This window comes from Micropterus dolomieu, linkage group LG17 (assembly GCF_021292245.1).
Source record: "Micropterus dolomieu isolate WLL.071019.BEF.003 ecotype Adirondacks linkage group LG17, ASM2129224v1, whole genome shotgun sequence".
NCBI lineage: Eukaryota > Metazoa > Chordata > Actinopteri > Centrarchiformes > Centrarchidae > Micropterus > Micropterus dolomieu.
In genome coordinates this window covers 6,267,601-6,284,245 of record NC_060166.1, presented here as the reverse complement: position 1 = coordinate 6,284,245, position 16,645 = coordinate 6,267,601, and the positions used below count along the sequence as shown (strand labels likewise).

At 39.2% G+C, this 16,645-nt stretch overlaps 1 protein-coding gene and 1 pseudogene across 1 annotated transcript in view; one reads left to right on the top strand and one right to left on the bottom strand.

Annotated features, from left to right (window-relative positions):
* tpst1 (tyrosylprotein sulfotransferase 1) overlaps nucleotides 1-16,645 on the bottom strand; it is a gene marked incomplete at its 3' end in the record, with an annotated part of 837,181 nt that overhangs the window by 578,472 nt on the left and 242,064 nt on the right.
* Nucleotides 572-4,549, top strand: LOC123986556 (annotated as a pseudogene).

Genomic DNA, 16,645 nt, shown 5'->3' with positions numbered 1-16,645 from the left:
CCTGAAGTTTTGACTATATTATTATTATTATTATTATTTATTACTTATTTTATTCATCACACACAGGGCTGTTGAGTGTGGTGATAGGGGGCAGAGTAGTTGTACCAGCAGTGTTGGGGGATGGTCTCTTGTAGTTTGCGAGTGTCTGCAGGCATCTCCACACTGAAGCAGGGTCACTGGCTGTGAAGCTGTTTTCTAGTTTTTCAGCTTAGCTCCTCTTAGCTGCTTTCACTTTAGAGTGTTCCTGGCCTGGTTGCACAGGTTTTAGTCGGCACACACATGTCCTCACAAAAACTGATGTAAGATGTCACAGTGTCAGTTAGTTTGTCCAGGTTATTGGCTGTGCAGCTTCAAAAACACTCCAGTTAGTGCATTCAAAGCAGGTCTGTAAATCAAGCTTTGATATAAATATAGTACGCAACTTTGCTTCTGAAATTTGAACAAACCAGTGTGTGTGTGTGTGTGTGTGTGTGTGTGTGTGTGTGTGTGTGTGTGTGTGTGTGTGTGTGACGTGAAGTATTAGTAAAAATAAATTCTTTTTGTTCATTTGTGCAGGTATGAAAGGCTTGGTGTCAGTCCTCTTGAACACTGTGCCGATGCTTACAAACTTTCTCCTCCTCTACCTCTTTGTCATCCACGTCTTCTCCGTTGTGGGAGTTGAGCTGTGGGCGGGGCAGCTGCTCAACCGCTGCTTCCTGGTAGAGGACATTCCTGCATAAGGAAATTGACTTTTTTCACTCCTCTCTGGGCTAGAAGTTGCACATATGGCCTCAATATATAGCTGTGATTTACAATTTAATATGTAATGCGATAAAAACAGCAAATCCTCACATTTATAAAGCTAGAACCAGCGAATGTTTGGTATTGCAGCATTAATAATAACAATAATATCCTGCCCAAAGCTATGTAATGATACCTATAATACAGCAAATCTAGTGTGTATAAGCTGTTATCATTCTTTTCTTCAACCCCCGACCAAGATCCACTGCGATTAACTTAGCCCCCAAGGAAGACTCTGCACCTGTAGATTCCAGTGAGGACGATTTCCTAAGAGTGAAAGAGTGAAAATCTGGTTTGCGACTCAACTGAGAGTTAACCCTTGGTGAAGATTTAACAAGATTTACAACAATGTGAATAGGTGATGTGATCAAAGCTGCTTTGGGATTTAACAAATTTTCACTTTGCCTCTATTCTTAGCAACATTTTGCTAGTGTACCACACATTTTCAGTGTTGCTGTATTGTTCCGAATCTTTGTTCATGCTTTCGATAAAGAGAGGTGACAGATTTTTCACCCCTGCAGAGATCTTTGAACCTGATCCAGAAAGTGCGCCGCTGGGGCAAAGAGCATGAAGAGTGGTCATTCTGCGTGTTGTCTCCAGAGAACAAGTGAGTCTCATACACACCAAAACAACAACTAATTTCACTATCATTCATTTGGCCCAAATGAAATGAATAGCTATTTTGATTAACGTGTATGTGTTTTGGTTCCGTGTCTGTTGCCATCGTGTGATCTCTCACAAGATGTTCGACAGTATAATTCTGCTCTCCTGAACTGTGTCAGCATTGCTTTGGAGATGCCTGGCTTAGACCCTAAAAGCATGGTGAGACACACATAAACTGTATGTAACCTACAATAACTGTTACTGCGGACAGGGATATACAGTGAACCCTCACAGAGTGTTTGGACACACACACACCTATCCAATCAAGCTGGATGTTATGTATTTAATAAAACAACTGATAAGTAATAGTTTGATCAGATTTAATACAAAATACACACAGGTTAAAAATGAATCTCACTCTGCCCTTTAGGAGCGATGGATGTTGAATTTTTCTAGTGATCTATTCTCTGCTGTCTTCCTGGTAGAGATGCTTGTTAAGGTAAGCATTAGTTTTGTTTTTTCTACCTTAAAATCTATTATTGTAGCTCAGATTTTCAGTGTTTTGAGGAATCTATAATGTTTTAATTTCAAATTGGTGTGTTGTTGCTTTAATACCAGGTTCTAGCTCTCGGTTTGATAATTGGAAAGCAGAGCTACTTCCGGTCTTCCTGGAATATCGTGGATGGTTTCTTGGCGATTCCGTCTTCAGCCCACTTCATTATCATTCTGACCAGTACAGCTGACAATCACATGCTGGGCATCCTCAGAGTTTTACACCTAATACACACACTTCGACCACTGAGGTACATCATTCATTTCTGCGTATATTTGATGTTTGTTTTCTGTTTGTGTGGGTTGATACCAGTTAACATCTTTATTTACTGTCTCTGTGTAAGCATCCCATCTTATTTTATATTTCATGTCATGTTTGTGTCTGTTTGTTTATGTTTGTGTGTTCCAGGGTGATCAAGCGAGCTCCGAGACTGAAGCTGGCTGTTGATGCTCTGATGGCCTCAGTTAAACCCATCAAGAACATCCTTCTCATTTGCTGCGCCTTCTTGTTTTTCTATGGCATTCTTGGGGTGCAGGTAAGTTCATACACACACACACACACACACACACATAGTTTCTTTTACCCCAACTGATAATCAAGCTATAAAAAGGAACAACGTGATCCCTGGTCAGTTTTTAGTCAGGCACTCATAGTAAACACCTCTGTTGAGAATGAATAGTGTAATAGTCTATTAGCTTTGATGCAACTGAGATGATGTCAGGACAGTGATATAATAACACTACAGACACTGTCTCTCTGTCTTTATCTCACACAAACACTGTAGTTGTTCAGAGGGAGGTTCTACTGCTGTGTGGGTGAGGACGTAAGAAACATCACCAACAAGACTGGACTGTCTGTCGTCCAACTATCTCTGGGTACGAAGGACCTACAACTTTGACAACCTGCTTCAGGTACGGACTAACCCACCAAGCTCACAGGACAGGTTTTAGATTTTGTCATAAAAATCATGTTCAGCCAATCGGCATGATCGCATGATCTATCATTATGTAAATTATGATGGAGATTTGAAACCAGAATTTCCAAAGGATCTCTTACTCTCTACAGTAACACAGTCAGATAATTACACTGGAGGATGTATGCACTCACTGAGTGCTGTCTAGTTTCTTTTTGTTGGTTAAACAAAAGCACCATATTCATCTAACTGTAATGAAGGTGTTTACTGGAGAGAGAAATGGTAGGACCTGGGGAACAAAGTGTTGACTTTCCACTTATTTCTCTGTTTCCCATTCAGGCTCTGATGAGCTTGTTTTTAATGTTCTCTAAAGATGGCTGTATGAACATCATGTATGATGGGCTGGATGCTGTGGGAGTGGACCAACAGGTATTTCTGCTGGCAAAGAAACTTATTGATGTGTTTACACTGTTAAGTTGTTTTGCCTTTTATAAAAAAGCAGTCTAATAAATGCGTCCTTGATGTCTCCTATCTGCTCTTCTCCTCTCAGCCTGTGAGGAATCACAATGAATGGATGCTGCTTTACTTTATCTCCTTCAATGATTATAAGCTTCCTTCTGCTCGACATGTTTATTGGTGTAATGGTGGAGACCTTCCACCTGTGTCAGCAGAATCAAAAAAGAGGAGATGAAGAGATACTAGAAGAGGGAGGAAAAGTCCAGTGCAACAGTAAGGAGAATGAAGGGCCTTGTTGGCGGTCTATTTTTCTGAGCATTGCCTTTAACAAACAAAAGAGAAAGACTGGTGAGGTCATGCAAACAGTGGCTGATCATAGTGGCCAGTGAGATGCATGTATTCGGACTGGTTTCGACCAATGGGTTTAACAGAGGTAAAAACAGCTGCCTGCTGCAGCTGGATGTAACGTTGATGAGATGATGATAGTAAACCAAAACAGAAAAGTTTGGACCATAAAACCAACATTGAAATGCTCTGTAGACCTGAGATGAACTGCAGAATGGTTTGAAAAGCCTCTTTGGGTTCATCACTTTGAGTGACTCCTTTTGCATGCATGTAGCCATGTGATCCATTGTTGATGTAATAATATTTTTTATTATTTAGAGCAGCTCTAAATGTTTTAAGTTGTTACATATTTGTCACCCTTCTATATCTATGTGTACATCTGAATGCATCTTTGGCCCCGGCCCCTGGTTGAGAATTTAGAGTATCTACATCTTAGAGTTGGTTTGACAGGAGATCTAACACTGATTTTGATTCCAGGTTGGCAATATTTGTCTGATCTTCATGTTGTCCTCTTATATCTACGCTGCGGTGGGAGTGGAGCTCTATGGCAAGCTAGGTCAGTTACACACACCTTCACACGGGGTGACTGCAAAGGATTATGGTTCCAACATGTCCACAGTGCACTGAAATCAATATCTGTATGTCTGTGCTGTGTGCCTCTGTGTTTATTAGAATGCAGTGATGACTACCCATGCCTGGGTTTACATGCTGAAGCCAACTTTAGACATTTTGGGGTGGCCCTGATCACGCTGTATGGCCTATGCACCGGTGACAACTGGAACATGATTATGAAAGTATGTACTCACTCCTTCATGAATACACACAAGTTCTATACATACAGCATAGTATCTCCCAACCACTGAGAAAGCAGTGATATCCGAACTCAGTTATGTAAGGGAAAATACCAAACAATCACAAGCATTGAATGTAAAACTTTGAAGGGAATTATCCCACTTATGGCCAACAAAATGCCACATGTAATCAAATAAAAAAATATCATCAAGTTCAATACCAGTGGATCAATTTAGAACTACAAACAAACACCTTCATCAAAGCTGTCCGGTTATTTAAAGTTAATCCACACCTACCAGCCAATGGGATCACTTTAAAGTGATTGAGTGATTTTTTTTTATTTAGTGCACAGCATGAGGTCAGTTGATGAATCTGCTCAGCAAAATATATTTTGTGAGACATCAACGTCCCCATTTCCTCATTTAAGAAACTTTTCTAACCCTTTATTTTATGGGTCTGTTTGTAAAGTTTGGTTCTTATTATAGGGAACATAGAGACGGTGTTGGCAACTTCCAATTAATTTATTTCACTTAGGAGCTAGTGAAACATCGGAAGTGTTTAGTCAGTGGTCAGCTAAACAATTTGTCTACTGGTAGCATACAATTAAACATATATGAAGAATAATTACTAATTACATTTGATTAAAATGGAGCAGTTCTTTCAACGACACTTCTCAGGGAATCATTTGGGGAATCGTTTACAGACCCATAAAATAAAGCATTACAATAATGGTGTATCCTAACTTTTGCTGTACCATTTAGTTTCCAATTGTCAGTTTATTATAATTACTGTGGTTTCTAAGTAAGAATGATTTTGTATGTTGCCTCCAGTCTGTGTGCCAGTCCCTCTTCCTTTCTGAATCTTGCTCTGTCTCTCTCAAGGACACACTAAGAGAATGTCATCCTGATGAGCATGGCTGTATGAGCTACCTTTCCTGGGTCTCTCCGTGTACAACCAATCAGTTTCGTGGTTATGGCCCAGTTTGTGCTGGTGAACTTGGTGGTCGCATCAATCATGCGAGCACTGGAGGAAGCCAAAGAGGTACAGTTGCAGTACATCCATCCATTCTTTGGTTAGAACAGAAGGACTGTGCTGTGGGAGCAAACATGACAAGAACAAAATAATAATAAACAAAGCTCTGATTTCTGACTTTGACATCAATGGAAAAGGAACATTTGTATATCTCACAAGAAACCTACTGACTGCTGTCTTTTCCCAAAGGAGGAAGAATTGCATAGCGCTAACTGGGCCGGCTGTCCCCAGGGGAGAGCGACAGACGCAGCTCCAGCCATGTCAACGCAGAGGGACTCTTAGAGTCATGAAGCCAAACAGAAAAGATTTACTTTTTTTAAGAAATAATGTATAGATTTGATTTATTGCCACACATTTGTATAGATTGCAGTTGATTTTATCATATTATTTTATTAGATTGATTTTTAAATTGTAAAATGTTTTTGTTATGAGTTTGTTATTTTAAGTAAATATTTTACCTGTGTAAATAAACTGTTTATATTTGATTTATTACCACGTTTGTTTAGATGGCACTTGCTTTATTTTCATGTATGTGTTCTTTTCTTAGTAGTAAACTGTGTATAGATGTTCTTTACTTTGTATAAATTTCTGAAATTATTTTTTTGAATAAATGTAACCAACTTTACACCTCAACATCTGTTTTAATATTTTTATCCACTAATTTGTTGTTTGAAGTAGTGTGAACCGGTTTTAATATGGTAGGAATTGAAGTGTGACACCAGGTGTTTTCAAACACCTCCAGAAAGTGCCTCGTAAGACAACAGACAGATGGTACACAGAAAAAAAAATAGGAAAATGAAAAGCAATCCTTGAGAAACAAATAAGTTTAATAAAATTGATTCTGGTGTTATTTAAAATATTTAAATATTGGAAAAATAAACACCTAATATGTTGTCTAGGACTGAGGTCCACTTACTTTAAGGGTTGGTGGGTGTTGCTGGACCGTTTGGGAACAGGTAACAAATATAGAGCATGAAAACATGGAACAACTATAAAACAGGAAGAGCAAACTTGATCTTTGAAGACAGCAGGTCTTCCTCCTACAGGGGAGACCAGTGTCCCAGTTCCATAGTACATACAAATGGAATCCCTTGCATTGTCAAAGTATGCTGTTTTTGCAGTTCACAATAACATATGCACTTACACACATTTTGTTCTAACAGGAAAGGAAGTACATTCACTGATCACGTCGCCCAATCACACTGTGATCTTGGAACACTACTGTCAAGAAAGAAAACTAAATGTTTTTCTTAGATTAAATACTGATTTGTTGTTTTCCAGGATCTTCCAGCACCGTCCACGAACCAGCACACCAGGACCCAGCTGTGCAGCCACCACTGCAGGGTCCACAGCAACGTAACAGTTCACAGACTTCGAAATGCCTTCATTTTTATTAGCAATCTGTCAGGGTCGGTGGGTGCGCAAAGCAGGAGAGAGCCCAAATGCATGACACTGGAGAGCTGACATAAGTTCCAGGGTTTTTAATCCAAGGCAAGACAAACAGGCATGAACAAAAACTCACAGGTACAGAAATTGGAACATCCAAAAATACAGACCGGGTAACGCAGTACCGGCAGAACATACACGATACAACATACGACAATGACCAGACAGGGAATTAACAGAAACACCAAACATTTATACACAGGGGCTAACAAGCAGGGCGGGAGCAACACAGGTGACTGGGATCAGGGCTAACGAGGCAGGCAGGCAGAGAGACAGCAGTGGAAAACACTCTCTATAAGAGAGGCAGATTACTGAGGGGGAACAGACACAACACAAGTTACTGAACGCTAAACATATCAGAGTAATATAAATCAACTAATACAGACACAAGCAGACAGATCACAAATAAACTAACACCAAAAAGGAATACAGACTGAAGCTAAGATTTAAACAGAACTCCGAGCAGACATGGGCAAAACAACAAAGAAGTACACAGACCAGGAGTAAACACAAAGACATGAACTAAGGTACAGGACTAAGAACTACAACACCGAACTAGGAACTAAGAGACGAGACAAGACAGATATGAAGTAACGGAGATGCGGATGAATAAAATAATAACGGCTACTCAGAGACTAAAGAAGAATGATCAAAATCAGATTAATTCATGAAACTGGAACATAAATTGACACCTAGCAAACAGACAGAACCCAAGCACGATGGTACAGAACTAACACGAGAGACAGGAACAGAACTAAACAAGTACTAAGGCAGACACCGAGATAACGGGACAGATCAGAACCACCACACAGAACAAGCAGAAGTCTGGATACAAGACCACAGACAGACAGGACTGAAACCCAAAACCCAGACACAGAGAAACCAAAATCAAAACACAGAGAAGGCATGACAAAGTTTATTCTAAACTGTAACTACAATGTGGACAAATTCCCTGTAAAACTGTCCACTTTTCACAAGCAGGTCCTTTTAGCATGGTCTCTAATTTATAAGCATAATTTCTCACCTCACAGGTATCTAATTTGTAATAATAGAGATATATAAGAACAAATCACTCATTTTTGAGAATTGGATACTTAATCAGATTCTGCTGGTGGACCAGCTATTTAATGGAGAGGGGCGACTTTTTTCTTATAGAGAGTTTTTATCAACATATAACATTCCAGTTACGCCAAGAGAATATGCAATTGTATTTGACGCCATTCCATCAGGCACCATCATGCTTTTTAGACATACTGTCAGACTTCCACCTACTTCTGCCTCCCTCCCCGATGTCGCTGAATCACCAGTAGGTAAAATCTGTTTTTCCCAACTACCTCGAAATAATAAGAACATCCGTGCTTCATTCCAGAAAGAAATTGTTTCTATTGCAAATGTTACATTTTACTGGAACCGATTTGTAAATGACACTGACTGGAAAAAGGTTTGGATGATTCCTCACACATACTTGATAGTAAACAAGGTGAAAGTGTCGTTCAGAATAATTCACAGATATTACCCTGCTAATCATTACATCCATCCATCCATCCATCGTCAACCGCTTATAAAGAAAAGTTGTACTTCATTATAAATTTATTAATCCTGTTGGCTAAATTCCACATTCATAAATGTAAATTCAGCGCTAAAAAACCTATTTTTGTACTTTTTCTCCATGAAGTTGTGCTTTATATTAATTTGATTTCTGGCTCCAACAATAAAAAAGCGGTTAAAACTGTCAACATATGGTCCTCTTTCTCCTTGTAATAGCCTGTAAGCTTCCCCTTGCAAAGCTTTACATAATTTTGCCTGTGTTTATATATATATATATATATATACTGTTCTGAATATCTTTATAAGTCACATCTGAATTGTAACCCCCTTCTTTGCAATAAAGATGACTTATATTAAAAAATATATATATACAGTGTATATATATACATATATGATGCGCGCACGCACACAACAAACACACACACACACACACACACACACTGTAAGTAAGGGAATGGAGATAATCTTAAATAAAGTGTTGTTTTTGGTACTACATTTGTTGTTCATTTGCCATTTTTGTTATTCATATCAAAATAGAGTTTAAGCTAGACAATTGAACTATACCTAATAAAATAAATGAACTGTACTATGTGACATTGTTATGAAGTTTGGCTGTGACATAACTAGTTTGTTATGTACTGGTATTATCTAGGGGATGGTTGAAAACTTTGTTCCACACTGTAAATACTAACATGGGATTTAATAACAACTGAGTTAGTCAGTCGGTCAACTAATAACAATTATTAGTGGACCTAACTCAGTTTTAATCAACCTGTTGCATGTAGAAATTGTTAGTAGGCAATTATTATTGTTATAATGTTTACTTTAAAACGTGATGACCGCTACTTTGTGTTGGAAAACGAGAAACTGGCTTATTACCAAGTTAGCTAACGTTAGCCATTAAGCTAGCAGATTGATTTTCCACATGGTGGAGAAGGTGAAAATTACAAGTTTGTGTTCCATGGTGGCCTAGCTAGATAGCTGTGTTGTAGCCAACAGCACGCAATTTTGTGTTCATTCTAGATTAATGTACAAGCTTCCCAGTGTTGTGCCGAGTTGCAAGCACCTCGTGGGTGGTAACACTAATGTTAACTCATACTGAGAAAAAAAGGTTTAGTGAAAACTCTGAGTAAGTTGAGCCCAAGATGAGGGAAACTCTGGGAAACAAATAAATGCAGTTTAAAGGTGAGTTTTTCATTATCTGCTAGTCTGAATGTGTTTTGACAGCGTTTCATAAAATACGAAATGAGCAAGATTTTATTAATGGAACATAGACGTCTAAAACTTCACACTCAGTTTGAATTTAGACACATTTTAAAATGCAAAAAATCATTAAAAGGTGTAGACCTACTGAGTCGGAGTGTGGCTTTACAATCACAAGGCCATGAGGAGCCTAAACTGTGTCTAATCTGTTCGATTAATATTTTTATCTTCAGTTATTGCCACCAGCATTTAGTCCCATCAGGTTACAGCTGAATAAACAGGCCTGTAGCCTATTTAAAATGAATAACAGGCTGGAAGAGAATTCCAGCACTTTATCATTCATTAAGGAAATTCCAGTCTGGTAAATGATGAATGAGCAACGTTTTTAACGTATCAATCATACGTTTTATAGCCAATCATGGTCCGCATTCATATTTCTAGCTCCACCCGATTAAAATAGAGGCTCTGCCTTTATTTACCCGATGCCATGGTGAATTGTAGTATCAGAGCTCCATTGAAGAGGCTTTTTTTCATCCCCACGCACGCGCTTCCATCAGGCTCAACATACTCTGAGTTGACTGAACTTATTCTGATCGGCCTTTCTGAAATGTAAAACTCAGACTTTGACAGCTCAGAGTTCATCAACTCAGAGTTCAAGTTTACACTCAGAGTTTGTTGAACCCGCTTTCTGAAACAGGGCCCAGGTCTTGACAGCACAGCAGAACGGGCGATCAGACCAAAGGAGGCAGAAAAGCAAGTGTGTTCCTACATGATGCATAGATCTGCTTATCTTTTCAGCCATTTTCATGACATTGTGGATGGACTTCCTGTCCGGTGGAACGGTACAGCCCTACCACAGCTAGGTTTCATCCATTTCCCACTCATAAAACAGACAAGATTCTATCGATTTAGATTTCGCTATTGTGCTTTGGTGTAACTGAAACCAAGATTAGGTGATTTTTTGAGGCAGTTTAATGCATATGGGGATGCCTTTCTGATTTAATCCTACAAAATATTAAAGTAATTAACTACATCTGAGTTGTTCCTCCTTTTATTAACCTAATCAAACCTCTACGTGACCCCCCCCCCCCCCCCCCCCCCCCCCCCCCCAATTCCATTTGTTAATCATGCTAGTTTAAAAAAATAAATAAAACCGATTCAAATGCATACATTCAAGACATTTTATTGATGTAAACAATCCAGTGCCTACTTACCATGATATGAACACATTTTTTGTTTTCCATCACACCTTCCCAAAACCAGGGCAAGGAACATGTCCATCATGTATGAAGGGCAAGGGTGTTAATCAAGTGGCAACCTCCGGGTCTCAGTTGCGATACCAATGCGGAATTATCTGAAACTGCAATTCATCGAGTGGCCACTTGAGGCTCGCTGCAGAAGGGAGTCAATCTCCACTGAGCCCCATGTTAAAATGCCAAACTTTACAGCAGAATAAAACATGTTTACAGCCTGGTTCAAAAAATGTTTTTAGTGCAAATCGCTAATTTTGCCCTTCGTGACAACTGTGAGGGGGGTGAATTTTTTTATGACTCACCTGTTTAAATTATATTAAGCCTTAAAGTTCTACATTATTAGGGACGTGGCCGCTTTGATTGACAAGCGCCATTAGCCGCTGCCACTGCTAGCACTCGGTCCGCCGTCTGTTAGCCTCACTCAGCTACACGGAGCTCTGTGGCTCAGCCTGTCGGAGCCTTTTGGACATTTCTACACGCAGACCGGATGAATAATGGCAGGCGGTGCCGTTCGTTGGAGAGGGAACGTCCAGGAGATCCGTGTATTTTATTTATGTGTTAACATTTAACGGGTATCGCTGTCGGCATATAGCTCGTTAGCTTAACGTTAGCTCGTTACGCTATTTAGCCAGATACGAGCAGCCCCAAGCTGCTAAGTTAGTGTAAGTAAGTAAGTTAGTGTGTTCTAACCGCATCTTTTAATGAGTCAAAGACAAGTCAGCAAGAAGAGAGAAGCCAAAATGTAACGTTATTAGATTAACCTTAGTGTTAGACATTAGGGTGACAATACTTTGAAGAAAAGGCGTCTGTGTGAAGTTGTAATTAAAGGCTCAGCTCTCAGATAGCTGACGTTATGTTAACGGTAACTTTTACTAACGGGCGATGTGAGATTTAGCTACGTCCTGTAACGGAATCACTGTTCAGTTAGATACTAGTCAGATACTATTATAAGTGGCTGCACCTGATCCCAATGGACACGAAGGGTTTAAAGGCAGAGAGCCGAGGGCGGAGCGGTTGCGGAGTTCTGCCTGAAACTGTCACACCGATGCCACTATCTGAGCTAGCTGTCTCTCCCGAGGAGAGCCGTGCACCTCCAAGTGTAACGTTACTTTTTAAAAACGTAAGTTATTGGGGATGATTCGAAGTACATATTAAATGCAGTTTAGAGTCATCAATAAGTTATTATACATCCTTGAGATTCAGCAAACATTCTGAGGTGATAACTGCGTTTGATCAGCGACGTTTCTGATAAGATGTGGATGCATAATTCGGGTTGTATGCTACCTGCAGAGATTTTCATCCACCTTTTTTGTCAGCATATAAGGCACGTTATGCCTGCAGACAGCTGAGCTGGGCGATAAACTAGGGCGATGGTTTAGTTAAGGTGAGATTTTAGGTGTGTGAGAGCCACCTCTGAGTTTGTTTGGTGGGTTAGAATTTGCCTAAAAAGGTAGTACAGTTTAATAAGAAATATAAATTATGATCCTTTTAATAAACATTCAATAAGATCGGACTTGAGCAGTTATTATTGCACAGTGTCTAGCAGAAACCTGTATATAGCACATATTAGGAAACAGTGTATTTCACATTGCCACCCCTAATTACTGTCACATGCCAGAGAGGTTATCATGCTGAGGTGATCTCAGAGTTCACTTCCAGCTCTTCAGCTCCTACTTTTCTTTTTACTCACACCTGAACACTACTGACGTGAAATTATGACACTGGGTTCTTATCAACAGATTCTATCATTATAATAACTCTCATATTATTGTTTATGTTTTTTATTTAATATTTATTCAACTATTGCTTTTGTATTAGGAATACAGTGTATGAAACTAATTATACATAATAAAATCATTCTTCATTCATCATCAGTTTCATATTTAAATTTTAAATAGTGTGATCTAAACTTAACAATATATTATAGTTAACGGCTGTAAATGAAAATATTAAGATGTTATTTATAGGCTAACATTTTTCAAATATGTTAGTAGCAAGTAAAAAATGAAAGGTTGATGTTGTATACTGTTTTGTTTTGACATTTATTAAAGAGACAAATGTGACATTGACTGAGAAGTTACTCTGTAGTGAAAAACAAGGAATTATCTGCACGCTGAATAGTTTTGAAGCCCTGTAGGAGGTGTCATTTATTGCGACCTGAGAAGGTCTTGTGGAGTTTACATTGTATAGACTCACCTACCCAGATAGCAGCTGACTCCAGCTGATCCGCCTCCAAACCGGCAGATCCGTGTAACAGTCACGCCCGTGTTACTGCCCCGTTCCAGATACAGCCCGCATGTAGTCTGTGTACACTCAGGAGTGGGCGTGAGCATCTATCAGACAGCAGAATCATAATAGTTCTGGCCCGGACTCGTCGGAACGAGCGCGCCAATTGTTTTTTTTTTTCCTATGGAACCGGTTCATACCAGACCAGAAGTCAGTCGGCGGAATAGTAGTTGTTCTGGCCCGGGGCCGTCGGAAAGAGCGCGCGAACTGTTTCTTTCTTTGGATCAGTTCAGACTGCAGGCTTAGGGGAAAGAGTTTATTACAGTAAGTTGAACGATGTTACAGTCAAACAGTTTAGTGTGATTGTTTTTAATAGCGGTGTAATGCTTGTTAACATCATTTCGGAATGTTTTGACCGGGTTTTAACTTCTTAAGATGGCTAAAACCGTTCAAGAGGCATTGGCTAACGTTAGCTTTTTTAGCTGGGTTAACGTTAGCTAAATTAACTGAATGATAGCTAAGCTAGCTAGTATTAATAAACAACTTTGTGTGTAACTTAGCTAGCTTAAAACATTAATGTTGTTTAACGTTAACGTTACAACGATGTTGTTCTTTCCAACAGCACCAACTGACAGCACCTGTTTCCTTTTTAGGTTCAATCTTTTCTTCACCTCTGGCTGAGAGGCATTAATAAGGAAGTAAACTTAAGTATTTTTTTCCGGCTTTGATTTGATTTTCTAATCCTAGCTTATAGTTAAGTATAACGTTATGATAGGTAAGTAAAGTGTTAAAACTTTCATCTGACATTAACGTTAATCAAAACGTAAATTCATATGTGTAACGAATTTTCATTACGGTGCATCCCTTGCTTTCACCTCTACAGAGTTTTGCTCAGTCCCTCTCTGTGAGCTTTCACTTTAGCTGATACTGACCCTGTGTAACACTGTGTGTACAACGCAGATTTTATCCTCGCAACGCTTTCCTTGCGGACCGAGGTGAAGTTAGTTTAATATTCAACATTCGTCGGTTTTCGCGCCTGTACATTCAATAGCTCCGTGTCAAAATCTCTATTTCTCCCAACTAACTTAACCCCGGTTCCTTGCAGCTGTATCAACCCAATTTATAATAATTTATTATGTCACTAACAACTAAATGAGAGTTGAGATCAACAGACACTATTACTAGGCACCAAATTACTTCATAGATGAAAATGTGATAATGCGGCATAACGCATAACGCATATTACCACGGGGGAAATTACTTCACCACAACAGCCCTAGTTATATTTACAACTAAATTATTATGTGTTAAGTGTAGGGCTGCAGCTAATGATGATTTTAGTAATCGACGCTTCTATAGATTATTTCAACAATTCATCGATTCGTCGTTTAAGAACTTGCTTGGCGGCGGCGCTAGCCTTCAACTCAACAATCAATCATGATTTCAATTAAATGCTAAAGTTGCTGTTACTGTTACCTTGTCTGTGGTCCACTGGCAGAACACCGGCTGCTTTCCAAGTAAGCATAGGGCTGTTGTCGAGGCGACATAAGTTTTGTTTTATGGTGGAGGGATGGTAACATTACAGAGTTGTTTTCTTTTAGCTTGAAATAATCCCATACTTTGGACACTTTCTTCTTCGCACCTCCCTATTTTCTCTCTTCCTCCACTTTGCAAACAGCGCCATCATAATCACGTTGTGTTCACAGCGTATACGCGATGTGCGACAGTAAGAAATGTCAAAACAGTGTTCTATATAGTTATATGGATTAAATGAAGCTTTGCATCGATGCAATTTAGTAATCGATTTAATCGATGAATTGTTTGAGCCCTAGTTAAGTGGATGCCAAATTAATCAGAGCACATATGTAACTGGGTGTGTTTTGTGATCTAGGCAATCTGGCTGGGTTGTCTTATTTCACAGTTTGATACCCAAATGTATTTGCACAGGCATTGAAAAGGGGGGTTTTTCATGATGTGTCCCCTCTAGGGCTGGACGTCTAATTGAAAAGTAATTGAAACCCAAATTCCGAGCTCTAACGGCTGTAATTTTACCATTTTGAGTTATTTAGTTTTATTTCCTGTTAAAATGTCCCCCAGTGTGTGTGTTTATGTACTTTCTCCTTAAAAAACTGTGTGTAGTCAGTGACTCCGCCCTGTCCTGCTCAGCTCCCAGAGTCTGGAGCAGGGAGATGTTAGCTAGTGCTAACTGCCTTCATTTTCTAGCAGCATTTATTTACGGACACACTTTGACCCATACTGTTCATTTACTGCCACACTTACAACAACCTCGCTCCCTTTCACCGTCATTTTCAGCTGCTCACTCTCTCACAGTTGGTCACATGCACACAACACTGCCATTAAAAGACCTAACTTGGCTGCTCTTATTACAGCACCTGTCGTGCAGATGTCCTTGTATGAATGAGAAGCGGAAGCGAGCAAAGTGTTGAATGTTACACAAGATTAATGCGCATTGATATTAATTGATCATGTGAAATATTAGTAGCGGCACTCATTCAGTGAGCAGTGGCGATATGCCAAATTTAGGGGGAATACGTCTGTTGTGTGCATATCTAAATGTTAATTGATAAGATAATGTTGATGTTATCTTATCATTAACATTAAGATAATCGGTTTTTGACATGTATGAGGCTAAAAAAAACATTTCACCTACAATAGTTGAGCATGTTGCGGTACAAGCCGGGTCAGTGAACTAGGAGAGAAAAACCCCAAAATAATCGTTCATTAGTTGCAATTGTGGTAAAATATTCACTTAATCGGGATTTTGATTTTAGGTCAAATCTTCCAACCCTAGTTCCCTTTAAAATTACTAATCTCTGTGGATTTTATGTAATTTGTGATTGCCATTATCAGTTGAGTAATCACCCATTCTTTTATCCTTTGCAGAAATGAACGCATTGGCCATCCCCCACTCTTCCATTACTCATGATTTGTTGTTGTTGTTTGTCATGTGAGGGTTATGGCATTCCCACTTCTTGAGCTTTTTAACTAAGCCACACTGTTGCTATTCTTTTTAATACTTTAATTTAGTTTAATACTTCTGCATACTACTGCATTAATTTAAAAATAACACCTGTGTTATAGGTGTGTGGTTACTGTAATGTTACTAGAAACTAATTGACTGTAAAATGTGTTTATTAGATTGATTGTTAGTTTGGCAAATCTACTTTGTTTTACGTTTCTGTCCTGTCTTTTTATCTCAGTAATTTCAAATAAAATTTAAAATGTGTCACTCATCCATTCACTGTCTTTGTTGAAATTCTGTGTAGGACAAATAGAAACAGTCTTTGTAACAGAGTGTAACAGTAGCTTTGACTGTCCATGTTTTTTAAATTCAAAAGAAAGAAAAGTAATAAGAGATTAAAGCTGCAAGCAGCGTTGGGCGGGCCCTCGCACTTGTAAGCGCGTCCGCGCGTGAGCCGGCCGAGTTGCATATTCTGGAGCTCTGCCGGTGCGGCTGTGAATTTCCTACGCGGT